Here is a 9,621-nt window from a genome sequence, read left to right as displayed (position 1 = left end):
AACAGTGTCAAAACAGCAAATTGTCGAAAATGAGTTCCACATATACATTTTTCCAAAATGTACGTGAACGGAAAAATGGCAGAAACGTCAAGTCGGCGTGTGAGCCAATCAAAAGCAGGCAAACATGTTGCACATATTTGCTCGCTCAAATGTGTCGTAGTAAAAAATGTCAGATTCTGGAACAGGCATAATAATTATTCAGCAAACTTCTCTCAGTGAATTTTACACTCTCAAGCAAGAAAAATTGCAGAAAGTTGTTGCATGATTCATGAAATTAGGCGTTCTTATACCCCGGTTACACTATTCAAGGTTAACCCACTGGGTTTAATAGATCCAGTGGGTTAATCTTTGCTGGTTACACTTAGCTTTTCGAGGATATAAACTGTCAGCTGATGTTTGTTTACGTATACATACAAAATAACTAATAAAGTCGTGTTTTACACTTTTACAATTTCTCGTATGAGATATCGTCCCCTCTTTGCTCATATTGGTATATTTGAAACACAGGGATACATTTTTGTATCATGGTATCAATCGTACTTTTTGTTAAAAAAGTGTCTAATGAAAAAAAAAAATAATTTTATGATTTCCAAATAACTTTAGATTTATTAACTCCATAAAATCTCATGCGACCAATCGTAAACGTGTAAAACACGACAAACTCTGTTGCAAAAACAGTTGCAACTTTTGGTACTTTTTGAGTAGAGTTGGATTTTTTTGCACAAATACCGAATACAACGCTGTATTTTTGGTGGATTTGTGGCGGATTTAAAATAAAGCCAGTCATGAGGGGATTTAATTTTTGTATGGCAAATCTGGTCAGATTTGAGCAGATTAAGCAAATAAATCCTCATGAAGTGGGTTAACCCGGCAAAAAGTTGTAGTGTAACCGTGCTATTAGTCCCGGTCCACACTAAAGTGATTTCATTCAAAAATTTCTATGAAATTAGAGGTTCTTAGATCGAGTTATCCACTACAGCAATTTAATGATATTTCTCCATTATGGAACTCGATCTAAGGACCCATAATTTCATCAAATTTTTTCAATGAAATCGCTCTAGTGTGGACCGGGACTTAGAACGAGTTCAACACTACAACAATTTCATGATATTAGTCCCGGTCCAAACTAGACCGATTTCAACGAAATAATTTCATGCAATTAAATTTAAAAATATATTAAAAACACAAGCTTTTTTAGAAAAACTGCAAAACAAGAATGAAAAGCGAACGGTTCAACGATTAGTATACATTCAAAGCATTGTAAATTTTGTTTTCTATTTTATTGCAGTTACATTTTTGTCCACTGTTTCAAATTCGCGTACAAATCTAGAAACAAAAATCAAATACCTGCCTGAAAGTCTGTATTCCAAAAAGTTACTTTGGCTGCTCTCTATCTTGTTAATCTTGAAAAAAGAAAATTTGAAAAATATGTTGAAAACATCACAATTTTCAGAAAAAAATAGAAACCATGAATGAAAATGATATAATACAACATAAAATGGGTGTTTGAAGGAAAGAAAATTGTGTTTCCAGTTCAAATCAACTAATTTTGCATGTCTATTGTTTGAAAATTCCTTTAAAAGCTCTGTTCCTTATGTTCAAGAATCTTCAAGTTTTACCAATTTTTACTTGAAAAGCATTCCTTTACTTCTGAGACCATACAATTCATATGAGAGCAGTTTACAACTTTTACTACTTTTGCCGGTTTTACCATTTTCAAAAGTAAAGGAACAGACCAAAAATCAACAAACAAAAAGTATGAAAATATGAAGTAAGTACCATGTCGTATGAACAGGTTAATTCCTATACGTAATTGCATGGTAGAACAAATACAAGGTAAAGGTAATACTTGCTCTGTTCCTTTACGTGCCTGAGGTTAACATTTTTTACCATTTTTAACCTGTAAAGTGTTCCCTTACTTTTAATAGCATACAATTTACATGAGAGCAGTTTACCACTTTTACCATTTTCTGCCACTGTTACCATTTTTAAAAGTAAAGGAACAGACCAACTACAACAAATACAACTCGAACAACAACCACAAAGGAATTTGTTTTTTAATTAATTTCTCGTTAGAGACGAGCTTACTGGTCAGTAAGCTCGTCTCTAACGAGAAATTAATTAAAAAAATTAATAAAAAAATGACCTTCGCCTAATACGCAAAATTTTCGAATTTGTTTTTGTTTGTAACGTTACTGCCAGTTGTATTTGTAAACAAAACAAGGAAATGTCTATAAATTATTGGCATTTAAAAAACTAATAATTTTTCACATTTGGTTGAATATTTTGGAAAACATGAATGAAAATTCGTTACATTTTCAATTTTTATGTTTCCACATCATTCCACTAAATGCATAAATTCTCGCAGAAAGTAGAATTCTTGCAGAAAAGTTTGGGGTCGCTGGAAATTCATAGAAAAAGGAGAAGCTGTTTCAATATTTTGTTTTAGAAATCAAAGAAGCACATGTTTATTAGGGCTTTATTTTTTAAATTTTAACAAAATACCTCACATATTAACAAACGTTGTATCGCCTCTACAAGCGGTGATTTACTGCGCGGCTTATCGTTCGTCGTTGGAGGAGGTTACATATCATTGATATGAAGAAGTCTTTCTGGGAAATGGTTTTTTCCGAATGATAAATTTTTTTTTCACAAAAAATATATGTCCCTAATGTACATCGAAATAGAAATAAATGTATAAACTGTCATATGAAATTTGACACTAACACTACAACCCAGTTCAGTCAGCTGGGTATTGCTGCTACCTTTTCTTGTTCTACCATGACGTAATTGTGAGATCGAACAACGTATTAAAGTGCTGGTATGAACATGGCATTAGGGACTCATGATTTCATGAATTTTTTCAATTAAATCACGCTAGTGTGGACCGGGACTTAACATTTTAAAGCAAATGGAACAAAACTATAAATTTTAAAATTGCATTTTAATTATATAAAGCAATAAAGGCCTGCGAAGGCCGAGCAAATTTCGAACTGGGTTGCCCTTTTCTTTTTTATTCTTTTATCAGAAGCAAGAAAGGCAACCAGGCGAGGCAGCTTATGTACTCAGGCCTTAAAGGCCTGCGTACATAAGCTACTTTGCCTGATTGCCTTGCTTACCTGCTTCATTTCTGACGTAATAAAAATAATAGAATAAAGACGAAATTTCGAACTGGGTTGCCATCAGTTGGAAATTGGGTCGGCCTTCTTTGTTCTTTTATTTTTTTATTGAAGCAGCAAAGCAAGGCAATCAGGCAAAGCAGCTTATGTACGCAGGCCTTAAGTCTATCCATAAAACTTTAGAATCTAAAAAAAATGTGAAATTTTCTTGGCCAAAAATGTTAAAATTTCAAGTTGTTTACATTGAACAGCTAACCCTGCGTTTACACATGACAGGACAGTTAAGTACATGTATGATTGTCAAAAACCCAAAACTTGCCTGTGTGACGCAGGCGTCCAGGCAACTGTAAAAGCGGTTGTAAAATTATGAATGAAAATCGTCGATTTCTTTTTGTTTTCCGTTTACATATTTTGTTTTTGTTTTGTTTCATCCCACTCCTATTGTCTTTTTTGTTATTTGAAATAGTTTTAGCTGTGTTCCAGAACTAAAAAGTTTTTACAATTTTTACGACTTTTACCCATTTTACCCGAAAACCCGTTCCCGTACACAAAAAAGTTGTAAAATGTTCACATCTCTTTAAAAACTTTTTACTCGACAAATTTGAGCGTGTAAAAAATAGTAACATGGATGCCGGCGTCTGATTGGCTGGTACGCCGACTTTGACATTTGTTCCAGTTTTTTTGACGTTTTTTCCATTTTTGCGTCCCCGAACTTTTTGAACAAACTTGTGTGTGACAACAATTTTTTTCTCTTTCTCTCTTTTACGAGTTTTACTATTAAAAAGTACGGGAACAAAGCTTTTGTTTTCATTTATTCAAAAATGTCTATGTTTACTGTCTACGAAAATTACCAGACAGTGTCGAGGCAACTAGCCAAATGTTTGTATGTATTAGTAAATCAGAGTTGTATTTGCAGACAGTCTGTCTTGTGTAAACGCCAATTAAGTAAAAGTCATCTGGCCAAACTTACAATATTTTACGGGACAAATTTTCCCAGAAAAAATTAAAGTTCTCAGTCACAGAACTGTCAAAAAATCTCTCTCAACTCGCTCTCTTTTACTGGACAATTTTGTTACCGAACAGCATTCAGTAAAAATTTGTACAAATTTTTGGGTTATCATACAGACCTAATATCTGTTCCAAAACTCTTGCAGGGGGCCTATTCTGTAACTTTTTAACAACTTTACTCATTGTTTATTTTACAACAATTCCATTTGTTTGTTTTGTAGTTGTTACAAAAACAAAAGAAATTTTAACAACTTTTCAATCGATAAAAGTTACAGAATAGGCCCACAGGTTTTGGAACAGATATTAGGTCTGTATCTACAAATGTTTACTACGATAATAATTTTCCCTTTCCTAGGGGTTTACACCAGACAATTTGTCTTCAAATACAACTCTGATTTACTAATACACACATACATCTGTACATGGCCCAATTATAAAGGTCCTCTCAAAAACAAATGATTTTGATTTGAGCTGTCAAAATTCATATTTGTCATTTGAATTCGCTATGAGGTAGAGAAATGTCAAACTGTAGAGGAACAAGTATATGTATATCGAAAAAAAAAAATTACCTTATATTGTACACGTAAAATGTCAACATTTGTTGTGTTTTTTATTAGAATTTAATTTGCAATAACTTATTTTGGCAGTTAAAGATCGATCAGCTAGTAATTTCTGTTACGCCAAACAAAAATAACTGCGTCAACGACTTTTTCTCGGAAAATGTTATGTATGCATCTACCTTTATTGATAATAAACAAATTCGCCTCAAACATATTCCGTGTCGGCGAAAACAAATTTTTCGCCTTTGTTTATGAATTTTGACATTTCAAATCTTTGTTGTTTGAATTCGCTTGAGAGAGGACCTGTATAATTGGGCCATGCATCTGTCATAACATTTTCACAGACATTTGGGTTAACAAATTTTTGACATTTTTTGTAAAAATGTTGAGATAATAATTGACCAGCAAAAAATTTTGGAAGTTGTGCAATTGGAGTTATGATTTCACAACATCTTTCGATGTAGTCCAACAGAGTTATGAAAAATGCACTCCGTTCGATACATTTTAGCTGTGTTCCTTTACTTACCTGAGGTTACCATTTTTAACCTGCAAAGCGTTCCTTAACTCCGAAAAGTGGCAAAACTGGAAGCAATTTTTAAGAGAGTGGGGAGCGAAAATGACTTTCTCTTCTACCACAGGCTACCAGCAAAATTTCTGCAGGTAAAAAATGGCAGAACTGATTTTTCGACTTTTGTTTGACGATTATTTCACAATGAAAAAGAAAGTGGACAAAAACATAAGAAAAAGTCGAACGCTGACAAAACTAAATTAAAAACTGTGAAATAAAAGACGAAAATTGATTTTTTATAAGTCTGTCTGGTTACTTTTCCAGCAAGAACTTTCTCAGAGAGTAAGGAGTTTTTATTCTCTTTTGCTAGAAAATTATAAAAAGTAAACAGACAACTTCCCAGCAAAAACCAGCAAGCTATCAGCTGACTTGCCAAAACAGAACTCGGCCGATGAAAGAACCAATGGAAGCAAAAATGTGTACAGTATTTTTTGCTTACCTGCACAATCAAAAATTCTTCTTGTGCAGCAATCCCCAAAATGCAGGAAGCTTAAATTCGCTTACCTGCCCAACATGGCCGATATCTTCAATATTACTTACGTGCATATAATGTGCAGCTATAAGCAATGTAGAAATAATAAAGTGGGAGACATTTCATGTTCGGTAGAGAAAACGTTACAATTTATTATCTTTTCTTGTGTTGTATTTGATTTGCACACTTCTTATCAATACAAAATCAGAGTGGTTGAATTTTATCCTTGTTTTGAGTTCGCAAAAAATTTAAAAATTTTTCTTGTGCTGATAAATGTGAATTTTACAACCAAATTGAAGTAAAATCACCAAAATTTTGATTCAGCTATGCCGAAAATGCAGCTATTGAATGTGCACTAAAACATAATATCTTGAACGGAATCTAGAGAATAGTTGCCTATAAACACTTTTTGGTCAAAATGCAGCTATGAATGATGCAGGTAACCAGAAATTACTGTATTTTATTAAAAATAAAAAAAGAAAATGACCCAAAAATGGATTTTTCCACCTCGCAACTTTGTTCTACAAAAAAATAATACAATTGGACTTAGACTTGGACTTCCGCAATAAAATTGTTTTTTATTTTCACAAACATAAATCAACGAAAAATTAAAAACAGATGATTGATTTTTTTCAGGAAGGAGAAGACTTGCAAATGTTTGCTAGAAGAAATTTGTCCAGCAAGAATTGGCAAACTCTCAGTGAAAGAACTGTCAAAATGTCTCTCTCGAATTGCTCTCTTTTGCTGGTTTTTTGTGTTAACAGACGACTTCCAGCAACAATTGGTACAAATTGTTACAAATTTTAGGGTAAGCAGACAGACCTTATGTTTCTTTTTGACATTGCTGCCAGATCTAAGAGGTAGTTCAGACTATCTGTCAATGTCATATGACCTGAAATTTTCCATCGTTATATCGTCGCTAATGTGTGCAATATTAGGGATTTCCCTTACGCCATTTACTTTTTGCATCCACACCAGCAAAATTGCAGTAAAATTACGTCGACACATTGCCTGCGTGGGTAGATTTGGAATGTTTTTATTTCGTCTCGTATGACATTGATAGATAGTGTAAACAACCTCTAACCATTTTTCCGTTCCTTTACTTTTCTGGTAAAAATGTTCATGAGAGAGAAATTTTGAGCAATTTTGACACTTTTCTCTTTTATGCCAAGTTTATACTTGCGCTCCAAAATCCACTGGATTTCACGAAATCCTGAAATACACCCCGGTGTTTACACTTATTTTTTTGTTGATTTCAAACATATCACAATGATCAAGGTAGATGCATATGCGCAGCTGATCGAACATGAATTTTCAAAACAAGTTGTTGTAAATTGAATTAAGCATCAACAATATAGAACTTTAAAACTTTATTTGGAAAATTATCGTAAAATGAACTATATATCGTATTAATTGTATATAGTACTAACAAATGTAAATATCAAAAAATGATTTTATCGTTGAGTCTTCGTTATAATAAATTTTAGCTCTGTTCCAGAACTAAAAAGTTTTTACAATTTTTACCACTTTTACACATTTTTGTTCCCTTACACAAAATTTATATGAAAATCGTTTACGACTTTTACAATTTTTACCACTTTATAAAGTACGGGAACAGGCCGTTTGATAGATAAAAATTGTGCTCAGAACCTGCAAAATATTAGTACTTGCAGTAGTTTTCCCGTTTAGTGCTTAAAATGCGTTCACGTACTCCGAAATCTAGCAAGACTTGCACTTCTCTTTAAACAAAAATAGCGCGGATAACACCCTCTTCTCATGTTTTCTGCCATACAATTTTGGCCTAGTAGAAACTAGCAGCAAGCATGTTCATATGTTCATTGGTATCTAATATTATAGCTGATACATTGATTTTGACATTTCTGCTGGAGTTTTTGCAATTTCCGTTATTTTTCCGTTCCCGTATTTTTTAAGCAATTTGTATGGGGAAGCAATTTTTGACAATTCGCTCTTTTTTCTAATATTATCATTAAAAAAGTACGGGAACACAATGAAAAATAGCATTGTAACAAAGTAATTTAGTATTTTTTCACTTTGTTTACAAATTTTGATACTAACATTTTTTGTTGCAGCAATTCGCACATCTACCTTGTTTATTGTGATACGTAAAATGTGTTGCAACTTTTGGTACTTTTCTAGACAAAAGCAAGGTTGTATATCATGTGTACTGTGATTTCGATGTTGATTTCGTTGAAATCACGAATTGAGATGATTTCATTTTTGTATGCCAAATCATGAAAAATTTTGCTGGATTTCGCGCGAAATCGCGAAAAGCCAGCGAAATCACGAAAAAGTTGCAAATGTAAACTAAGTATTACCACCCTTACCATTAAAAAAGTAAAGGAACAAAGCTTTTATAGGCAGTTGCTGCAGAGATTCCTACAGAAAAAAAAAACAGTTGGTTGATCCCTACACATTTCTTCAAAAGACAAACAAGAGTGTATTCATTTCGGAGAATTTGTTATAAAATAAAGAAATGAAAACTTAAGTTGCGAACATTTTTGCGGTAATTCACGAGACGGAAATTTTTAATGGAGCGGAGTTGGAGTCCCTGTCGAAAGCTGAACTAGTGATGGGAAGGCAACATAAAAAACTTTTGGATGATGAAGCAAAATCGGATGCGCTTGGATTAAATTGAGAACGGAGGAAGTAAGCTCAAATGTGATTGAATTTAATGGAAACTTTTTTTAAATGTATGTCCCAATTTACATTGGGCGAGTTTACTTGCGGCAATTGTCATTTTGTAGGAGAGGGAGGTGAGGCATATGGTAACCCTTTGCCTCTCAGCACCCTCTCTCACCTACAAACTGACAATTGCCGCAAGTAAACTCGCCTAATGTAAATTGGGACTATGTTTATATAAAAAATTTGTGTTTATATAATAAAGTTCTTTGAGTTCTTGTTTTACACAAATAGTAAATGCATTTTATTTATTTTGGGATATTTCGCAATGGCTTGCATTTTTATTGCATCTTTATACTCATGGTACAATAAAGTAGAGGTAGGCCAGGTATGAAAATCACTGAGAAATGCCACCCTGCAGCCATGGCTTAAAACATGGTACAATAATTCATAGGTAGGCCAGGTATGAGAATCGCCAAAAAAATACAACCCTGTCGCTATGGCTTAAAACGTCAAAATTGTTTTGATGAATGATAACGGATGAGTATACAAAGAAGAAGAAGAACGAAATGTTGAAATGAAAACAAAACAGAGTTGAATTTTTTGATCAATAATAAATATCAACTCTGCATGTCAACACGGTTTTGACAGATTAAGCCATAACAAAAAAAAATTGTAATCAGCTGTTAGCGGTGGCCTACCTAAGAATTATTGTACCATGGCTTAAAACGTCAAATAGCATGTTACAATAATAATGGTAGATGTATCTGCATAGCTATCCCGTATTACAAAAACATATGGAACTTAGAGCTTCACTTTTTATATGTTAAAAGTACCATATAGTGTAAAAACATTTCTTTAGCTAGGCTCCAGAATATTCTTGTTGGAAATAGCTCTGTTCCAGAACTAAAAAGTTTTTACAATTTTTACCACTTTTACACATTTTGCGTTCCCGTACACAAAATTTATATGAAAATCGTTTACGACTTTTACAACTTTTACGACTTTTACCACTTTATAAAGTACGGAACAGGCCAATAATGGTGCCATATCTAAATGGCATATAAGTCCATATTTATATTAGGCAATTTTCCTTGCGGCAATTGCCAGTTTGATGGAGAGGGAGGTGAGGCATATGGTAACCCTTTGCCTCTCAACACCCTCTCTCACCTACAAACTGACAATTGCCGCAAGGAAAATTGCCTAATGTAAATATGGACTAAGTCTTATTTACAATTGCCATACGTTCATAGT

The sequence above is a fragment of the Musca autumnalis genome, unplaced genomic scaffold, assembly GCF_047663935.1.
Source record: "Musca autumnalis isolate F117 unplaced genomic scaffold, ASM4766393v1 scaffold_5, whole genome shotgun sequence".
NCBI classification, from domain to species: Eukaryota; Metazoa; Arthropoda; class Insecta; order Diptera; family Muscidae; genus Musca; species Musca autumnalis.
This window is presented reverse-complemented; position numbering follows the sequence as displayed.